Genomic DNA, 20,912 nt, shown 5'->3' with positions numbered 1-20,912 from the left:
TATGCTAATTTTCGCATATGCGAATTTTCGCCTGTGTTAATTTTTGTTTATGCTAATTTTCGCATAAGCTAATTTTCGCATAAACTAATTTTCGCATGCGCGAAGTTTCGCATATGCGAAAATAAAACGCGAATATTACGAATATGCGAATTTAGCGAATATATGACGAATATTCGTCCATATATTCGCGAAATATCGCGAATTCGAATATGGCCTATGCCGCTCAACACTAATTATAATTAGTAGTTCGGACATTTACATATAGAGAGGGAATAGAGGGGTAACTTAAACTTATCTTAGAGGAATGGCTTATTTACATTTATTAACACTTAAAAAAAATCACTTTCTTAGTCCCCATATGGAACAATTACAGTCAGTCTTTTGCTTGCAAACACTGTTCAAAGCTAAGCAAAAGCAAAGCATTAATCAGGGTTATCAGCGTTCTGCTTATACAGGCTGCCTATATTTTCATAACACTGATCCGATGACAAAGGGGCAGGCAGGGATCCTCTGGCTGTCATCTTAGCTGAATGGTACTCCAAAATTTTGCAGTGGAGGTCTCAGTTGCCCTAATAATGGTCAATATGAATAAAATGAAACCTTATTTCAATTCTTATCTTGATCAGCCTTCTTCAGTAAAAAAAAGTCAAGAAGATGTCTATTCTGAAGCAGACAGGAAGCTGGGCTGCAGTGAAGGGAGTAAACCACTGAGAAATTAAGATAGATAAATGAATTCCAGGCCTTTAGCCTAGGTTCATATTGGGTAAAATTGTGCATGTATTTTAAAATATGTGCTGATTATCCTGCAAAATGCATAACAACATTTGGCCACATTTTCTGGGAAAAGCGGCACGTAGACTTAAATACGCTCTAAAAATGTTGCACTGTGTGAACCCAGTTTTAGGCTATTTTCAATTCTGCTCTGAAATTCTGGGACAATTTTGGTGTTGGTAGAAAGTAAATTTTTTGCTGGAGATTTAATAGGTTATTCAGCCTTATACAATAAATGTTCTATTGTTCAGATTATAAGAATATTATTAGCCTTGATGTTATATGTCATTTGTTAAGCATCTTGCCCTTATCTAGATACAAATTATACAAGACTATGAAGTAGTCTCTTGTTTGGCTATCAATATCAGATCAATGGGGTCCGACAACTTGCATCCCTGCAGATGAGCTGTATGGAGAGGTTACAGCCCTTATGCAAGTGCTGCTGCCTTTTCAATGTTTACCGACACTTATTTTTGTATGCAACAGACTTTTCTTAGTGGCGGTGTAAGGAACCGCAGCATTGTCCCAATAAAGTGGAAAAAAAGTTTTTGCAGACAATAATTTTGTGGACACTTGGACACTCTGTCTGGCTCATACAAGTGTACAAGGGGATAAGAACTGGCGTTTACATTTTTATTTTTTTAACTTTATCTTCACTAATTTTATGATCCGATGTTACTGGAAAATCATTGTCATGCTGCTGCTTAAAATACCATGAGAAAATCTGTGAATTTTTTTATGATTTTGTGCAGCAAATCTACAAAGTTTAATATGTGAAAGTTAACAGAAAAACATATTAGCGGAATGATGTAATACTGATGAGAAAGTCAGAGATACGTACTAATGATACTAGCATGAAGCAGAAAATGCTTAATTTGTACCTGAGTGAGACATTTGTTTTGGACAGAGAAAATCTGTAATCCCATGAGGTCATAAGAGCGGGAGAGAAAGGCAATGTATTTTATGTGAGTAATGATATGGATTAATTCAATGACACTGTGCTAAGTAATGGAAAATATAACTTATGCAGAGCTCATGAGAGGGCATGGGCTAGATACTCAAATGCAAAATACCCTGAAAAGAAAACCATAAATATAACTGGTAATCAGATTTCCAGATGTTTGAATTGTTTGTAATATGAAAAATCTAAACAGCCTTTAAGGGGTGCACTGTACCCCACTAGAATGTTTCAGACACTTTATAGTGAAAAATGGTAAACCTTTATTTCTCCAGAAGAGGTGGGGGTTTGTGTATAATTGTGAACAATAAATTGGCACAGTCGTTTTAACAACAAATACAAATATAGATACAGAGAGCCTTTAACACAGTCCATGTCCACAGTCTCAGATTGAGATGCCACATCTTTAAAATCCACATAGTTAAAAATGATAATGGTGGAGATTTACCATTATGTGTTTAGCTACACACATTATTAAAACTATCTTACCAGACTCAAGTAATGCACCTAATTAGTGCACCTAATTTATCAAAAGTCGCGCACGACGAGGTAAATTTGGCGCACATTCACATGTGTGGGATGTTGGCTTCTATGAAGTTGTTGTAAGCAAGTTTTGTAAATGAAAAGATTGCTGATATTAGTTTGCAACATTTGGAGCCCTTCGCAACAGAATGTGGAGAAAATGCCACATGATAAATTCACAACCACTGCAAAGTCAAAGGGCAAACAGTAAGCAAGTTTGACAAACAATAACTTCAGGATTAAAAAAAAAAATGGTTGCAAAACCATTGATGTGCCAAAATTGTGCCTTTTTTACACACTAAAAACAATGCGTAAAATTCTTGATGAATTCTCCCCAATAACTTTATACTTACACCCCTTTACATTAAAGGAAAACAGTCACCCATTCACCCACACTAAACCCAAAACACTGGGTTATTGTGTGGGTAAACAGGAGACCAATGCAGGGTTTCTGACCTATATACGTATCTACCATCTGGCGCCCGATCCCTCTGAAGTTTGGCTTCTACCAGCGCTGAATTGCCCTGCTGACTGGACTTGAATATTCATTGGCGCTGGTCATGTGAGTGCTTGTGCCTACTGAGCGCTCACGTGACCAGTGCCGATGAATATTCAAATCCAACGGGGGGGTGCGCCTCCAGCACACAATTCAGCTCTGGGAAAAAACTTCAGAGGAATTAGGAACCGGACTGCAGCTACGTATATATACAGTCATGACCGTAAATGTTGGCAACCCTGAGTATTTCTCACAGAAAAGGATTGCAATAACACATGTTTTGCTATACAAATGTTTATTCCCTTTGTGTGTATTGGAACTAAACCAAAAAAGGGAGGAAAAAGAGCAAATTGGACATAATGTCACACCAAACTCCAAAAATGGGCTGGACAAAATTATTGGCACCTTTTCAAAATTGTGGAAAAATAAGATTTTTTCAAGCATGTGATGCTTCTTTAAACTCCCCTGGGGCAAGTAACAGGTGTGGGTAACATAAAAAGCACACCTGAAAGCAGATAAAAAGGAGAGAAGTTCACTTAGTATTTGCATTGCGTGTCTGTGTGTGACACACTAAGCATGGACAACAGAAAGAGGAGAAGAGAACTGTCTGAGGACTTGAGAACCAAAATTGTGGAAAAATATCAACAATCTCTAGGTTACAAGTCCATCTACAGAGATCTAGGTTTGCCTTTGTCCACAGTGCGCTACATTATCAAGAAGTTTGCAACCCATGGCACTGTAGCTAATCTCCCTGGGCGTGGATGGAAGAGAAAAGTTGATGAAAGGTGTCAATGCAGGATAGTCCGGATGGAAGATAAGCAACCCCAAACAAGTTCCAAAGATATCAAGCTGTCCTGCAGGCTCAGGGAGCATCAGTGTCAGTGCGAACTATCCATCGACATTTAAATGAAATGAAATGCTATGGCAGGAGACCCAGAAGGACCCCACTGCTGACACAGAGACATAAAAAAGCAAGACTACATTTTGCCGAAATGAACTGGAGTAAGCCAAAATCCTTCTGGGAAATCCTCTTGTGGACAGATGAGACGAAGATAGAGCATTTTGGTATAGCACATCATTCTACTGTTTACCAAAAACGGAATGAGGCCTACAAAGAAAAGAACACAGTACCTACAGTGAAATATGGTGGAGGTTCAATGATGTTTTGGGGTTGTTTTGCTGCCTCTGGCACTGGGTGCCTTGAATGTGTACAAGGCATCATTAAATATTAGGATTACCAACGGATTTTGGGTCACACTGTACAGCCCAGTATCCAGCAGGACAATGACCCCAAACATACGTCAAAGACTACCCAGAAATGGATGGCAACAAAGCGCTGGAGAGTTCTGAAGTGGTCAGCAATGAGTCCAGATCTAAATCCCATTGAACACCCTTGGAGAGATCTTAAAATTGCTTTTGGGAAAAGGCGCCCTTCCAATAAGAGAGACCTGGAGCAGTTTGCAAAGGAAGAGTGGTCCAGCATTCCGGCTTAGAGGTGTAAGAAGCTTATTGATGGTTATAGGAAGCAACTGATTTCAGTTATTTTTTCCAAAGGGTGTGCAACCAAATATTAAGTTAAGGGTGGCAATAATTTTGTCCAGCCCATTTTTGGAGTTTGGCATGACTTTTTTCCCTCCCTTTTTTGGTTTAGTTCCAATACACTCAAAGGGAATAAACATGTGTATAGCAAAACATGTGTTACTGCAATCCTTTTCTTGAAAAATTTCAGGGGTGCCAACATTTACAGCCATGACTGTAGGTCAGAAACACAGCATCGGTCTCCGGTTCAACTGCACTATAACCCAGTGTATCAGGTTTAGTGTGGGTGAATGGGTGACCATTTTCCTTTAATTATTTTCATTAATTGCAATAGGTAGATAAAAACTCAGATCCGATATAAATCTCTAACTGGTAAGGTTACCTGTAGATACAATCTCTTTTCCTCACTTAAGGAATACATATTTAATACACATTTATGCTTTTGTACTACTTGCGTGGTGTATTGCACTATTTCATATTTTATTTGTATTGTTCCTGTCATGTTGTGCTATTATACCCTGTTTTTGGTTATGAGATAGAGAGAGCCCATGCACTTCCCATAGGCCTATACACTTAACATGAAACAGTATAGTAATTGGTAGAGATGTCGCGAATTGTTCGTCGGCGAACAGTTCCCGGCGAACTTAGCATGATCACGTTCGCATCACCGGGCGAACCTATGTGAAGTTTGATTCGCCCCCTATACTTTAACATTGCGGTAAACTTTGACCCTGTGAGTCAGAGTCAGCAGACACAATACAGCCAATCAGCAGCAGTCCATCCATTCCAGACCCTCCTACCTCCTGCACGGACGCCATTTGACCTTCATTCGGCATGCTGCAGGCTTAGAAAGTGGAGGGACAGAGAAGCTGCTCCTGCTGTAATAGGGAAAGCGATAGCTAGGTTGCTGCTAGGTGGTGTATTCAGGGTCCACTTTACTCCTAAAGCACTAGTCTAACATCTGCTTTCAGGACAGCACCCAAAAAAGCCCTTTTTAGGGCTCAAATATCAGTCTGTGTGCCAACAGCTGGAGGCACCCTGGTTGGGAGGGAATCGCTGGTTAAAAGGGGTACTCCAGTGTAAAACTTAAGTTCCTTCAAGCAACTAACTACAGTATTAAAAGGGCTATAAGTTCAGTCTGTGTGTCTTGCAACAGCTGGAGGCACCCTGGTTGGGAGGGGACCACTGGTTAAAAGGGGGTACTCCAGTGTAAAACTTAATTTCCTTCAAGCAACTAACTACAGTATTAAAAGGGCTATAAGTTCAGTCCGTGTGTCTTGCAACTGCTGGAGGCACCCTGGTTGGGGACCTCTGCTTAAAAGGGGAACTCCGCTGGCAACCTTTTTTGCTCATTGTCACACTAATGCAAATCACATTTGGTGTGACAGAAGTTCAAATAAAAAAAAATACCTTTTTTGGCTGTGAAAACCAGTGCTGCCTAAAGGAGGGCTCTAACTATGTGCTGCCTAATATGGGGGAATCTATGTGCTGCCTAAAGGGGATCTAAATATGCGCTGCCTAAAGGGGGCTCTATGTGCTGCCTAAAGGGAGGCTCTAACTATGTGCTGCCTAATATGGGGTAATCTATGTGCTGCCTAAAGGGGGGCTCTATGTGGTGCCTAAAGGGGAGCTCTAACTATGTGCTGGCTAACATGGGGGAATCTATGTGCTGCCTAAAGGGGGATCTAACTATGTGATGCCTAAAGGGGGATCTAACTATGTGCTGCCTAAAGGGAGGCTCTACCTTTGTGCTGCCTAAAGGGGGGCTCTAACTATGTGCTGCCTAATATGGGGGAATCTATGTGCTGCCTAAAGGGGGATCTAACTATGTGATGCCTAAAGGGGGGCTCTATGTGCTGCCTAAAGGGGGCTAAAGCACGTTATTCCAAAGAATTTAGGAATAATAGGTGATTTATGCCCTTTATGGATTAAAACCAGACTCTGCATCAACTATGTAATTTTCCATGGGAGTTTTGCCATAGATCCCCCTCTAGCACGCCACAGTCCAGGTGTTAGTCCCCTTGAAACAACTTTTAAATCACTATTGTGGCCAGAAAGAGTCCCTGTGGGTTTAGAAATTTGCCTGCCCATTGAAGTCAATGAAGTCGAAAATTTTATGTTCGCGACATCACTAGTCATTGGGAGGGGCCTGGTCTCGGCTAGCCACTCTCTTTCCAGAGAGAAGACAGTCAATTGTGAGAAGCTTGGAGTAAGAAAGAGAGTGGAGTATCCAATCTTTCTTTTGACAGAGTCCAAAAACCCAGGATCAACAGCTCATGCAGAGTCTGAATTATATCCTGGAGAAGTTTTCCTAGTCCAGTTCCTAAGTGAATATTTAGGAGTTATAGAGGGAGACTTCAGATCTCACATTTGAAAAGCATTTGAAAAATGCTTTAAAACAAAGCCTGTAAAATCTTGTCTCAACATTTTTGACACCAGACAAGATGTGCCAAGAGTGGACTTTAGAGCTTTCAGCTTTAGATGTAAGACTACATAAGAAGTTTGTGATTTGTAATTTCCTCACCTACTTTCTGATGTTTTCTTAATAATTTTTAATAATGATTCTTGATTAGAACTTTCTGAACAATATGATATTGAACTTACGTTGGCAGCACATCATCTAGGGAATCTACTATCTAGTTAACCATCTAGAATATCAGGAAAATGAACATAAACTTCATACCTTAACTGTAAAAAGAGCAGTGGCTAACTATCTTGGTGGACACAAATGAATTCTGATAAGTGCTGGATATGTCACACAACAGACACCAATGGAGTCCAAGTGATCCTATTGACTTGATATTGATCCTATTGATAATCCTGCCTGTTGAGCTCCTTAATGGTGCAGTCATTTTTTATTCTGTCAAATACAACAGAAGCTGCAACAGTGCCTCCATCACAGCTGTAAACACAACCTTAAAGGACAAGTATCATGGTAAAACCCTTATATAGCTCTATTGGAGAACTGAAGATTGCCGAAGATTGCTCTCCCAAAGAGCTATATGGAGGGAACATGACGGCCCCCGCTTCAGGTGGGGTTGTGATGCGCCACTGTGAAAGAGAGCTCCAAATAGGAGATTGCGGGGAGCCCCAGCGCTCAAACCTCCTTGATGTAAAACTTATCCCCGTGTCCTTCTGATAGGGGATACGTTGTTTTACCATAATACTTGTCCACTAAATGTTTTTTTTTTAATTTATACAAATTTTCAGTAAACAATGCTGTTTACTAATGGTCCTGATAATTCTTAAGAAAAAAAAAAGCATGGAAAAATATTTTACACATGTTTTGAAACAACACTCTTACCTTCTATTATTCTCTGTATTCTTAGCACATTTTTCAACCAACAAAACCATCTGGTTATTTTAAAAGAACTTCCTAGAACTGAAGATAGCTCCATTCATTTTATTACCAGCTCAATATTTCAGAAGAAACACTGGGTGAAAGCTAAAAATTGTAAAGCATTGTCATAAAAGGCAACAAAACAAAACAGATGGCCATAAAACTCCACTTGAAATTTTGAACCCGAAGGCTTTGTTATATTCATTACTGAGTTTACTATTTCATTTTTATTATGCAAGGTTAATTTTTATATTAAATGAGTGAGATTTATCAAAACCTGTCCAGAGAAAAGTTGCCCAGTTGCCCATAGCAACCAATCAGATAACTTCTTTAATTTTAAAAAGACTTCTGCAAAATAAGAGAAGCAATTGGATTGGTTGCTATGGGCAACTGAACAACTTTTCCTCTACACTGGTTTTGATATTTGCAAGTTTTGGTTCATGCAGGTTAAACAGCTTCAGTTTGAATTGTTTTTGTTATTTACATCATTAACGTGATCTTTTGCACAACAGTTTTGACTTTAGTTTTTCCAATTTTACATTCATTGTATTTTTTAGATTAGGCTTTAAGAATGTGATAAATAATTTCACAAACATTTAATATCTTCAAGCTCTGGCTTGGTTGGGTTAGGCTTTTTTAAACTGCAGTGTGTGTAAAAGGTTTCCTTCTAGATGGAAAACTGGGATATACAGTATATTAAAGACAAGCAAATTGGTTCAGCACAAACTGATTTTGCTTTGAGTTTCTTAAAAAAAAAAGATTTATCCATATCTGAATTTTTTGGGATGCACATTGGGTGAATTGCATAGAGGAGCAGGAACCCCTGGGAAAGGCAACAGTGCCTACTGCTGTACACAGAGTGGGACATACACTGTATGCCTTGTATAAAGAACATCTGTCTTTGATTGGAGTTCCTGCTCCTATATTTAGTTTCCATGCCTTACGCCGATAGCATAGGATGCCATGGAAAGTATGTACAGAAGCAAATGACTGCTGTCAAAAGCAGGAGTCCTTGCTACTCTACACTGAACAGCGAGGCACACACCGGTCACCTGGCCAGCAAATTTGTACCGCTGTCCGGAGGTAAGATTCCCTTTTGTATACATTAACAGTGTTTTATATAGTTTAGAGGTACAGTAGCCTTGGTAGTTGCCATTTTCAATAGATGTATAAAAGCTTAATCCCTTAAGGACTCAGCCCATTTGGGCCTTAAGGACTCAGCCAATTTTATTTTTACGTTTTCGTTTTTTCCTCCTCGCCTTCAAAAAATCATAACTCTTTTATATTTTCATTTACAGACTAGTATGAGTGCTTGTTTTTTGCGTGACCAGTTGTCCATTGTAATACCATCACTCACTTCACCATAAAATTTATGGCGCAACCCAAAAAATACTATTTTTGTGGGGAAATTAAAAAGAAAACCACAATTTTGCTAATTTTGGAAGGTTTCGTTTTCCCTCTGTACAATTTACGGTAAAAAGGACATGTGTTCATTATTCTTTGAGTCAATATAATTAAAATGATACCCATGATAACATACTTTTCTTTTACTGTTGCACTTTAAAAAAATGGCAAATTGTTTAACCAAATTAGTAAGTTTAAAATCCCCCTATTTTGAAGACCTATAACTTTTTCATTTTTCCGTATAAGCAGCGGTATGAGGGCTCATTTTTTGCGCCATGATTTGTACTTTTTATTGATTCCATATTTGCTTATATAAAACTTTTAATACATTTTTTTATTAATTATTTTGGAATAAAATGTTATAAAAAAGCAACTATTTTGGACTTTTTTTTTTTTCGTTCACACCGTTCACCGTACGGTATCATTAACATTTTATTTTAATAGTTCGGATATTTACACACGCGGCAATATCAAATATGTATATAACCCCTCAGATGACTGATCGCGGATGTCGGCCAATTTCGGCGGGTCCCTGGCTGCTATAAGCAGCCTGGACCTGCTGCGCATGACCCGAGCATTGCTCCGATGCTCGTGGTTATGTATAGGACGTAAATGTACATCCTGGTGCGTTAAGTACCAGCTCACCAGGATGTACAGTTACGTCCAGCATCAATAAGGGGTTAAAGAGTACCTGTCATATACCGCAAAAAAAGTGTTATATGTTACAGTACCTAAACCAGATCATGTTAATGTGTCAAGCAGATCATTTTTATTTGTGGTCAAGTCACATGTACCGTATTACTTGGGTGAATAATTAGGCCTGGGGTGTGCCTGGCCAGCCATGAAGGGTATTTTAAAGAAGGGGGATACCCAGAGAGTGACTGTAGAAAAAAGAGAAGGGAGGGCGGGGACATCTTGCATGCTGCATTTACTTGCCTAATACAGGTTGCGTAGCAGTGCTTATTGTCCTCCCATAAGTGTAACCTGTGTGTACATAGGTGGTGTAAGTTTTTTCTTTCCTGAAATGCTAATTTTGGCCTAGTTACTGTGAAAGGCCAGCCAAAGCTAGACCCTTGTTTCTGTAGCCTTATACAGTTTGTAGTGGAGCGCATAGTCCTCCTCTCATAAGTTTAAAATGTACGTACACCTATGTGGTGTCTTTTACATATTTCCCTGTTAAACTAATTTGTGAAAGGCCAGCCAAAGCTACACACTAGTTCCTGAAGTCTAATACAGTTGTCAGGATCCGGACTGGTATGCAGCAAGGACACTGGAGGTGGATCCTCTGTGTCAGTGGGGTGATGGCGTGGGCCGTACCAGGGGAACGGAATCTAAGGGGTTACTGTTTTTTTTAGGAGGAGCCGGAGCGCTTGGCGTAACAACAGTTTTAAGGGTAATTGAGCGTATTGTCCTCCTCTAATAAGTGTTACATATGCCAGTATGTCAGGCAGGGAAGTGCCAGGACGTGCACATAGGAATGGCAGAGGCCTAAATTCATCAGGCAGAGTTCACAGCAGATTAGGGGCGAGTGGCACCAGAAGACGCAGCGAGAGGACTGAGCTCCCGGTATCAGCTAGCGGTCGTGTCTAGACCAGCAACCCATCTGCCGTCAGTGATTGGTTCACTCAGTCATCCACTTCATCACAAGTGACATCTGACAACCCCAATCAACAGTCGGTGGGTTCCTCAGACACAATCATCAGTTGGTGTGGCCCAGGAGCAGTCCTTGTCCTCCCATTGCCTCTGTTCTATGCTCTTCCCTCCCCCACAGAAGTATCGTGCAGCATGCCAGCGTGGTGTGGCAGTAGTGGAAATTCTGGAGCCAAACGTGCCCGGGGGAGACCACCTGCTTCGCGGCAGCTTACCTTTCCGGGAGTTACCGGGTTACCAGCACCGGTCGATGAAAGATAGAGACACGCTAATCCGTTCAGTGGAGCGCGCCTGCGGCCCCGGAAATTTGAGGGCATAACACACCTGGTATTGCTCGATCTCACAATTGATCGAGCAAAAGTAGGGGGTTATTGAAGCCTCTTGGGTACTGCTGAGGCCTACTCCTGACTGCTCCTGGTGTAATGTATGGGGTAATTAAACACTCTTGGGTAGTGTTTTTTTTTTTATTTACTGATAATTTTATCGGTAATAAGATTGAATTTTCCAGAATGCTAATCGTTACACAACGGAACGCTTGTTCGGAGTGATTTTTTTATGAAAAAAAAAAATACGGACAGGGATTAACTCTGCTTCATCATTTTGGGTGAAAAAAGTCCTTTGGTGATATGATCTTTTAGAGACAGATGCGCTTACACACATATTGAATTTGTTTTTGTAAAAAAATTTCAAACATTGTGTGGTTTATTATTTTTGAGAAGAATGTTTTTGGGTGGTCCACCGTCCTGCATTATAGAGTCTTGTGAACTGTTGGATATGCGCTTGTTCTTACACAAAGGTATTTCTTAAAAAAATTTCTAAAATGTTGTTGTTTTTTGGAGGGGATTGTGAAGCCCAGGTGTGTACTGGTGCATCAGCCAACTCCAGGCTGTGTCCTTCAGGCAATATATGGGTTCCTGATGCCGCAGAGGTGGGACCTGGGTCTGGAAATTTAACATTTTTGGATAGCGGGTGCTACCTATGAGAAATCTTTGTCAAAAATTTCATATATTTTCTTTTTTTTTTTTTTTTTTTTGGGGGGGGGGGGGATTGTGAAGCCCTGGTTTGTAGTGTACTAGGGCATCAGCCAACTCCACGCTGTGCCAGTCAGCCACTAAATGGTCTCCTCTTGCTGCCAACATGTCCACGCTGTGTCATTCAGCCACTATATGGTGTCCTCATGCTGCCAACACCTCCACACTATGTCATTCAGTCACTATATGGTCTCCTGACACTGATGCCACCACCAGTGCGGCAGTGATTCTAAGAGCGATGCCGGTAATCTGCATGCTATTCTGAATAACAGTATTATTTCACTACCCCAGCACACTCCATATGTGTTTTAGGACACAGCAAAGTGTTCTATACCCCTACAGAGGCTGTATGTAGGCTAGAAATAGCCTTTTTTTAATATCTATTCGCCACAAACAAATTTGGATCGAAACAAACTTTTCGGGAAAATTCGGCGAATCGTCCGAATCGAATTTTTGAAAAGTTCGCTCATCTCTAGTCAGCACATTCAACTATGTAAACACAAAAGTATTTCATACGATTAGTTCATTTATTCAGATCGAGGATGTGTTATCTTAGAGTTCCCTTTATTTTTTTGAGCAGTGTCCTGTACAGTCTATTCCTCTAACTGCCAAGCAAAAGTTCCTTTAGCCATTAAAACCTTTGATGAATTTAGCAAACAGAATCACACCACACTACCCCTCTTGCATCTTTTTTTTCATATAGTCAGCATTGCTTAAATGTTATTACTAAACATATAGCTCAAATGCTGGAGGCAGCATAGACCCTGGCGTTCAAGTGTTTGGTTTACACCTTTTATAAATTAACAATATTTTAAATATTTTTTCTTACAAGTTGTTACAACAAAAACATAAATAAGAACTTACACTGAAGATTTTATTTAGCTATAATTACCGGTATGTATTTTAAATTAACACACAATATATAAATCTTTAAACTTATAAAGAAATATAATTTTGATGAACATGATGATATATGCGGAGACCTATGAAATGTTTACAAAATGTATGAAGTTAAGAAATGAACGGAAAAATTCCTAGAAAGGGCATATAAACATGAGAAAGGAAATGTTGCCAGTTTTATTTTATTTTTTTCTCTCTCTTTACATTTTTAAATGTAGCCATGGAAATAAAGGTGTTGTGGCTACTTCTACTCATTTATGAGATAAAAACAACATTTTATGGTTTGTTAAGTGTTAAGCAAACAGCAATGGATTTTAAATGAAACAGAGCATAAGTGCAATGTGACGTTTTGCTGCAGTGAGGCTGTATTGAAGCTATATTGTCATTGTTTCCATGAGAGATATTGTATACAATTATGTATGTAACGAAAACTTTTTATTTTATTTCAAAGGGATCTTTAAACTGTAGGGGAAGATGTTCATAATTCACCACTTATTATAGAGTAAAGATTTCATTTATAAACAGGCTTACATGATCTCAGATTTTTATTTATTTACTATTTTTTTTGTAAATGATTCCTATAAAAAACAAAAACAAACAAACAGAAAAATAGCTTGCTACAGCTTGATTCAATTTTGGAATAATTGCATGACTTTTATATTCTAGCAAATAAAAGTGTTGAAGGGCTTGTCCAGGGAGCAGAAAAGGCATTTCCACTTTTGCCCCCAGCACTCAACTTCAATCTTGTGCTTGTCTTAGAAACATACCTTCCAAGACGAGAGGCGGTGAGTATCAAATCGCGATCATGCATGCAAGTCCAAGAGCTGCATGATATTGCCAAGCGCAGGGTGGAAGAAAGAAATGTAATTCCTGCTGTCTAGGAAACCCCTTTAATTAACTTCCATTTATTCCAACATTACATTATAAGGGCATGTTCACACAGTTGCAGATCCACTGTGAAATTCATGCAGAAGAAAATCTGCCACAAGAAATTTGCAGTGTTTGTGCATCAAAACAGTAACAAAATCTGTTGCAGTTCAGTTGTGGTTCATTTGTAGTTGAGTTGATGAACAGTCTTCAGTATTTCCCCCCTTTGTGAACATACAGTAAAGTAATAAAAATATGAATGGAAGTTTAGGTTTCTAATATTGTCATCAAGGAATGCTTAAAATATTTTCTTCCGAAAATCTAATTTAGTTTAGGTTTAAACATAAATGTTTAGGGTGGATTTCTTTGTGGGTTTACTTTGCATTTTTTTCTTGGCCTATAAAAAAAGAAATGTGAGTATCAAAAACATTGATTTTGAACATGCCCTTAACCCCTTAAGGACCAGGCCATTTTACACCTTAGGACCAGAGCGTTTTTTGAACATCTCACCACTGTCACTTTAAACATTAATAACTCTGGAATGCTTTTAGTTATTATTCTGATTCCGAGAATGTTTTTTCATGACATATTCTACTTTAACATGGTGGTAATTTTTTGTGGTAACTTGCATCCTTTCTTGGTGAAAAATCACAAAATTTTATGAAAAAATTGAAAATTTTGCATTTTTCTAACTTCGAAGCTCTCTGCTTGTAAGGAAAATGGATATTCCAAAATAATTTTTTTTAATTCACATTTACAATATGTCTACTTTATATTTGCATCATAAAATTGACAAGTTTTCACTTTTGGAAGACACCAGAGGGCTTCAAAGTTCAGCATCAATTTTCCACAAAATTTTCAAACTCACTATTTTTCAGGGACCAGTTCAGGATTGAAGTGGATTTGAAGGGTCTTCATATTAGAAATACCCCCTAAAAGGCCCCATTATAAAAACTGCACCCCCCAAAGTTTTCAAAATGACATTCAGTCAGCGTTCTAACCCTTTAGGTGTTTCACAGGAATAGCAGCAAATTGAAGGAGAAAATTCACAATCTTCATTTTTTACACTCGCATGTTCTTGTAGACCCAATTTTTTAATTTTTACAAGGGGTAAAAGGAGAAAATGTATACTTATATTTGTAGCTCAATTTCTCTCGAGTAAGCACATTCCTCATATGTCTATGTAAAGTGTTCGGTGGACGCAGCAGAGGGATCAGAAGCGAAGGAGCGACAAGGGGATTTTGGAGAGTAAGTTTTTGGGGGGCATGAAATGGTTTTTTGGGGGCATGTTGCATTTAGGAAGCCCCTATGGTGCCAGAACAGAAAAAAAAACACATGGCATACCATTTTGGAAACTAGACCCCTTGAGGAACGTAACAAGGAATAAAGTGAGCCTTAATACCCCACAGGGGTTTCACGACTTTTGCATATGTAAAAAAAAATTTGGAGAGAGAGCACTGCGCATTTGAGGCAACATAAAAAAGTCCCCGATGATAGTGACTCAGTGACCTATGACCCATTTTTGAAAAAACACCCCCAGAGGTTTGGGCAATTTAGTGGTTTTAGGAGGTTAATAGAGATGAGCGAACTTACAGTAAATTGGATTGTCACAAACTTCTCGGCTCGACAGTTGATGACTTATCCTGCATAAATTAGTTAAGCTTTCAGGTGCTCCCGTGGGCTGGAAAAGGTGGATACAGTCCTAGGAGAATCTTTCCTAGGACTGTTTCCACCTTTTCCAGCCCACCGGAACATCTGAAAGCTGAACTAATTTATGCAGGATAAGTCATCAACTGCCGAGCCGAGAAGTTCGTGACGAATCGAATTTACTGTAAGTTCGCTCATCTCTAGAGGTTAACAATTTGGAATGTACTCTGGACTTGGTACATTGGTCAAATTATGGAAAATTAAACTGAAAAGGGAAAATGTAGTACTCCATGGAAGTGTGATACTCCCTGAAGCAGCCTATGCAGAGGTCCAGATTATCTGGGCAAGTGTCGCACTGATACGTGGTGTCCTTCCGTATCCCCCTCCTGCTACACACTCTGCATCTTTACTGGGTTCGTCCCTTCTTTCCACTGTGGGGGATCAAACCTGGAAAGTGTTGGCCTGGGACGATCCTGGCGCCTATAACTCCAGACCCTTGGGAAGTCCGGCCTTAGGACTTCTTCTTGGTACTGAAGGAATGTCCCTGTATTGCCAGCGTACTGGGATAGTACAAAAGCGTTGTACCTGGCAACCTGTACCAAGTAGACCGCAACTTTTTTGTACCATGCCCGTGTTTTCCACATGGCGTTATATGGCTTAAGGACTTTATCTGAGAGATCAACTCCCCCCATATACCGATTGTAGTCCAGAATACAATCGGGCTTGAGGACCGGTCCCAAGGTACCTCGCACAGGGACAGGGGTGCTGCCATTCTCATGAATAGTGGTGAGCATAAGGACATCCCTCTTATCCTTATACTTCACCAACAACAGGTTATCAAGGGTCAGGGCACGGCACTCACCCTTGGGGATAGGCGTCTGGACCAAATTTAGAGGGAGGCCTCTCTGGTTCTTCTGCACGGTCCCACAAGCGGACGTGGATCTGTCGGAAAGGGATTTGAACAGAGGGATGCTGGTATAAAAGGTATCCACGTATACGTGGAAACCCTTATCCAGCAATGGGTGCACAAGGTCCCAAACGAGTTTCCCGCTAACACCCAGAGTGGGGGGACATTCTGGGGGATCAATACGGGAATCTCGGCCCTCATACACTATAAACTTGTAAGTGTACCCGGAGGTACTCTCACAAAGTTTATAGAGCTTCACGCCATACCGCGCCCACTTCGAGGGAATATACTGGCGGAAAATGAGTCTCCCCTTAATACTGACTCATCTACCGAGAGGTCCCTGAGCGGTACGTAGGCCTCCAAAAATTTGGCCCCAAAGTGATCGATGACCGGCCTCACTTTGTAAAGCCGGTCATGGGCGGGATCACCTCGGGGCGGACATGCATAATGCAGGCATTTCCGAATGGCCTCGAACCGACTCCGTGTCATCGCCATACTGTAAAGCGGGGTCTGATAGAGGACGACCCCACTCCAGTAATGACGAGCACTTGTTTTTTTGTCCTGGCCCATATGCAGCGAGAGGCCCCAAAATGTCCTCATTTCCGCTGCATCAATGGTGCGCCATTCATTGGGCCTGGCCAAAAGCGAATCGGGGTGGTGGGCAATGAACTGCTGGGCATACAAGTTCGTTTGCTCCACCATGTGATTGACCAGGCTGTCACTGATAAAAAAACTTTAAAAACTCCAGATCAGTGTCAATCCGGATTTCTGAGTCGCCAACAAATTCAGGAATCCGTGGCTGATAACCCTCTGGGGGGCTCCAGACAGGGTCACCGGAAGGGGGCTCCAGTGCACTCCTCTTGGGGGGCCGGACTCCTATTACAAGCGGCATTGCCATTCGTACTAGTGTCGGCCACTGGGTCACTCTCATGGGGGGTGCGCGGCCTCGCCTGGCGGCGTCTCCGCCGCCGTACAGGAGACTCATCATCACTACTAGATGATGAGGAGGGCGAGGAATAACACAAAAATGTAGGATCTTCCTCGTCCTCACTGGCAGATTCGGAGTCGGAGGCTAAAATTGCGTAAGCCTCCGCTGCCGAAAATGCTCGGTGGGCCATCGCCTTTTTTCTACGGTGGTGGGGGGGGGGGCAGTGGCGGGGGGAGGGGGTGTGTGCGGGGGGCGGGGAAGTATGTAGTGTGTGGTGCTTGTAAAAAGTGTACAACAGTAATAGAAAAAGCTGCGGCCCCCCCCAAAAAATGGATGGTGCACGCAGCTCCCTGAACCCCTAATAGGACCCGGGGTAAGGGGGTCGGGGTAAGGGGACTTTTTTTTTACTTTTTTTTTTTTTTTACTTAACTCCTACATGTCCCTGCAATCCGCAGTCCCTATTCTAAGGCTCCTGAGGGGGCTCTAGAGCTCTGAGGGGGGATCCATGGTCTTCTCCTCACTGCTGCACCCGCTGACTGAACATAGCAGCGGGACCGTTAACCCCTCCTCTGCCGCACTGCTATTGGCTGGACGATCGCCAGCCAATAGTAGCGTTGCTGGGGAGGTGACAGTATTGTCACCTCTCCCCAGCAACGGCAGGTGATTGGCGGTGTATCGTACACCGCCGATCACCATCTAGTTCCGGGTCATCGGGTCACCACTGACCCGAATGACCAGAATCACTGCAGATCGCCCGCGCGATTTCGCGGACGATCTGCAACGATCACCGACATGTGGGGGTCCCGGGACCCCCCTCGGCATTTGCCTCGGACGCCTGCTGAACGATTTCAGCAGGCGTCCGGTTTCGCAACCCCTCGGCGCGCGGCGGGATGCAAAATGCCCACGGACATATGAGTACGTGCCTGGTCCTTAAAACCCAGGGCACAGGGACGTACTCATACGTGCTTGGTCCTTAACCCCTTAAGGACCGGGGTTTTTTCCGTTTTTGCATTTTCGTTTTTTGCTCCTTGCCTTTAAAAAATCATAACTATTTCAAATTTGCACCTAAAAATTCATATGATGGCTTATTTTTTGCGCCACCAATTCTAATTTGTAATGATGTTGGTCATTTTGCCCAAAAATCTACGGTGAAGCGGTAAAAAAAATCATTGTGCGACAAAATTGAAAAAAACCCGCTGTTTTGTAAATTTTGGGGCCTTCCGTTTCTACGTAGTACATTTTTCGGTAAAAATGACACCTGATATGTATTCTGTAGGTCCATACGATTAAAATGATACCCTACTTATATAGGTTTGATTTTGTCGGACTTCTGGAAAAAATCATAACTACATGCAGGAAAATTAATACGTTTAAAATTGTCATCTTCTGACCCCTATAACTTTTTTATTTTTCCGTGTATGGGGCGGTATGAGGGCTCATTTTTTGCGCCGTGATCTGAAGTTTTTAATGGTACCATTTTTGCATTGATATGACTTATTGATCGCTTTTTATTCATTTTTAAATGATATAAAAAGTGACCAAAAATGCACTATTTTGGACTTTGGAATTTTTTTGCGCGCACGCCATTGACCGAGCGGTTTAATTAGTGATATATTTTTATAATTCGTACATTTCCGCATGCGGTGATACCATATATGTTTATTTTTATTTACACTGTGTTTTTTTTTTTATTGGAAAAGGGGGGTGGATTCAAACTTTTAATAGGGGAGGAGTTAAATGATCTTTATTCACTTTATTTTTTCACTTTGTTTTTGCAGTGTTATAGGTCCCATAGGGACCTATAACACTGCACACACTGATCTTCTATGTTGATCACTGGTTTCTCATAAGAAACCAGTGATCAACGATTCTGCCGCATGACTGCTCATGCCTGGATCTCAGGCACTGAGCAGTCATTCGGCGATCGGACAGCGAGGAGGCAGGAAGGGGCCCTCCCGCTGTCCTGTCAGCTGTTCGGGATGCCGCGATTAGCCGCGGCTATCCCGAACAGCCCGACTGAGCTAGCCGGGAACTTTCACTTTCACTTTTAGCCGCGTGGCTCAGCTCTGAGCGCGCGGCTAAAGGGTTAATAGCGCGCGGCTCAGCGATCGGCGCTGCACGCTATTAGAGGCGGGTCCCGTCTTCACTATGACGCCGGGCCCGCCGTGATATGACGCGGGGTTACTGTGTAACCCCGCGTTATATCAGAAGAGCAGGACCAAGGACGTACCGGTACGTTCTTGGTCCTTAACCCCTTAAGGACAATGGACGTACTCCTACGCCCCCGTTTCTGAGTCCTTAAGGACCGAGGACGTAGGAGTACGTCCTGTCCATTCCCGGCCCCCCGCCGCTAGCCGGAGGGGAGCCGGTGCCCGATGCCTGCTGAAATCGTTCAGCAGGCATCGCGGCATATCATTATGCCCCCCCATGTCGGCGATGGCCGCAGATCGCTGGACAATTTAGTCCAGCGATCTGCGGCGATTCCGGGTCAATCGGGTCTCCAGTGACCCGGTGACCCGGAATTACTGGCTGATCGGGGCCGTCAAAAACGGCCCCAAACAGCCAGAGCCTGCAGAGGTGAGGTGGCACTGGTGCCACCTCACGATCGCCCTGATTTGTCGGCCGGATTCCCGGCCGACCAATCAGGACGCCTGCTGCGGGTGTCACTCCCGCACCCGCTCCGCCCCTCTTCCGGAGGACGTGAGCGGGTGCAGGAAGACGACCCTGGGTGCTGGGGACCCCGATCCCCGGCGTTAATGTTGGGATCGGGGCCCCAGGAGCGACGACGGCGGCGGCGGCGGGACTGATCTGCAGCGTCGATCAGCAGCAGCAGGAGGTGAGTGACAGCCTCCTGCTGTTGCTTAGCAACAGCTCCCAGCATGCAAAAAGGGCATGCTGGGAGCTGTAGTTATGCAACAGGAGGAGGCAGACCACCACAACTCCCAGCATTCCCTTATGGGCATGCTGGGACTTATGGTTTTGCAACAGCTGGAGGCACATTCTTTCTATGGAAAAGTGTACCTTCAGCTGTTGTGTAACTACAACTCCCAGCTTGCACAAACAGCTAAAGTGCATGCTGGGAGTTGTAGTGGTGCATCTGCTGGTTGCATAACTACAACTCCCAGCATGCCCGTTGGCTGTCGGTGACTGCTGAGAGTTGTAGTTTTGCAACAGCTGAAGGCACACTGAGTTAAGTAGCAAACCAGTGTGTCTCCAGCTGTTGCATAACTACAATCCCCAGCATCCCCAGCCAAAGTAGTATGCCTCCCGCTGTTGCATAACTACAACACCCAGCATGCCCTTCCGCTGTCCGTACATGCTGGGGGTTGTAGCTTTTGCAACAGCTGAAGGCACACTGGTTGCAAAACACTGAGTTTGTTGCCAAACTCTGTGTTTCACAACCAGTGTGCCTCCAGCTGTTGCAAAACTACCAGCATGCACTGATAGACCGTACATGCTGGGAGTTGTAGTTTTGCAACAGCTGGATGTTCCCCCCCCCCCCCAATGTGAATGTACAGGGTACACTCACATGGGCGGAGGATTACAGTAAGTATCCGGCTGCAAGTTTTAGCTGCGGCAAATTTTCTGCTGCAGCTCAAACTGCCAGCGAGAAACTACTGTGAACCCCCGCCCGTGCGACTGTACCCTAAAAACACTACACTAACACAAAATAAAATAAAAAGTAAAAAACACTACATATACACATACCCCTACACAGCCCCCCTCCCCAATAAAAATGAAAAACGTCTGGTACGCCACTGTTTCCAAACCGGGCCTCCAGCTGTTGCAAAACTACAACTCCCAGCATGCACTGATATACCCTACATGCTGGGAGTTGTAGTTTTGCAACAGCTGGATGTCCCCCCCCCCCAATGTGAACGTACAGGGTACACTCACATGGGCGGAGGATTACAGTAAGTATTCGGCTGCAAGTTTGAGCTGTGGCAAATTT

This window comes from Hyla sarda, chromosome 3, assembly GCF_029499605.1.
Source record: "Hyla sarda isolate aHylSar1 chromosome 3, aHylSar1.hap1, whole genome shotgun sequence".
Classification (NCBI taxonomy): domain Eukaryota; kingdom Metazoa; phylum Chordata; class Amphibia; order Anura; family Hylidae; genus Hyla; species Hyla sarda.
The sequence above is the reverse complement of the archived record's forward strand: the minus strand, read 5'-3'. Positions refer to the sequence as shown.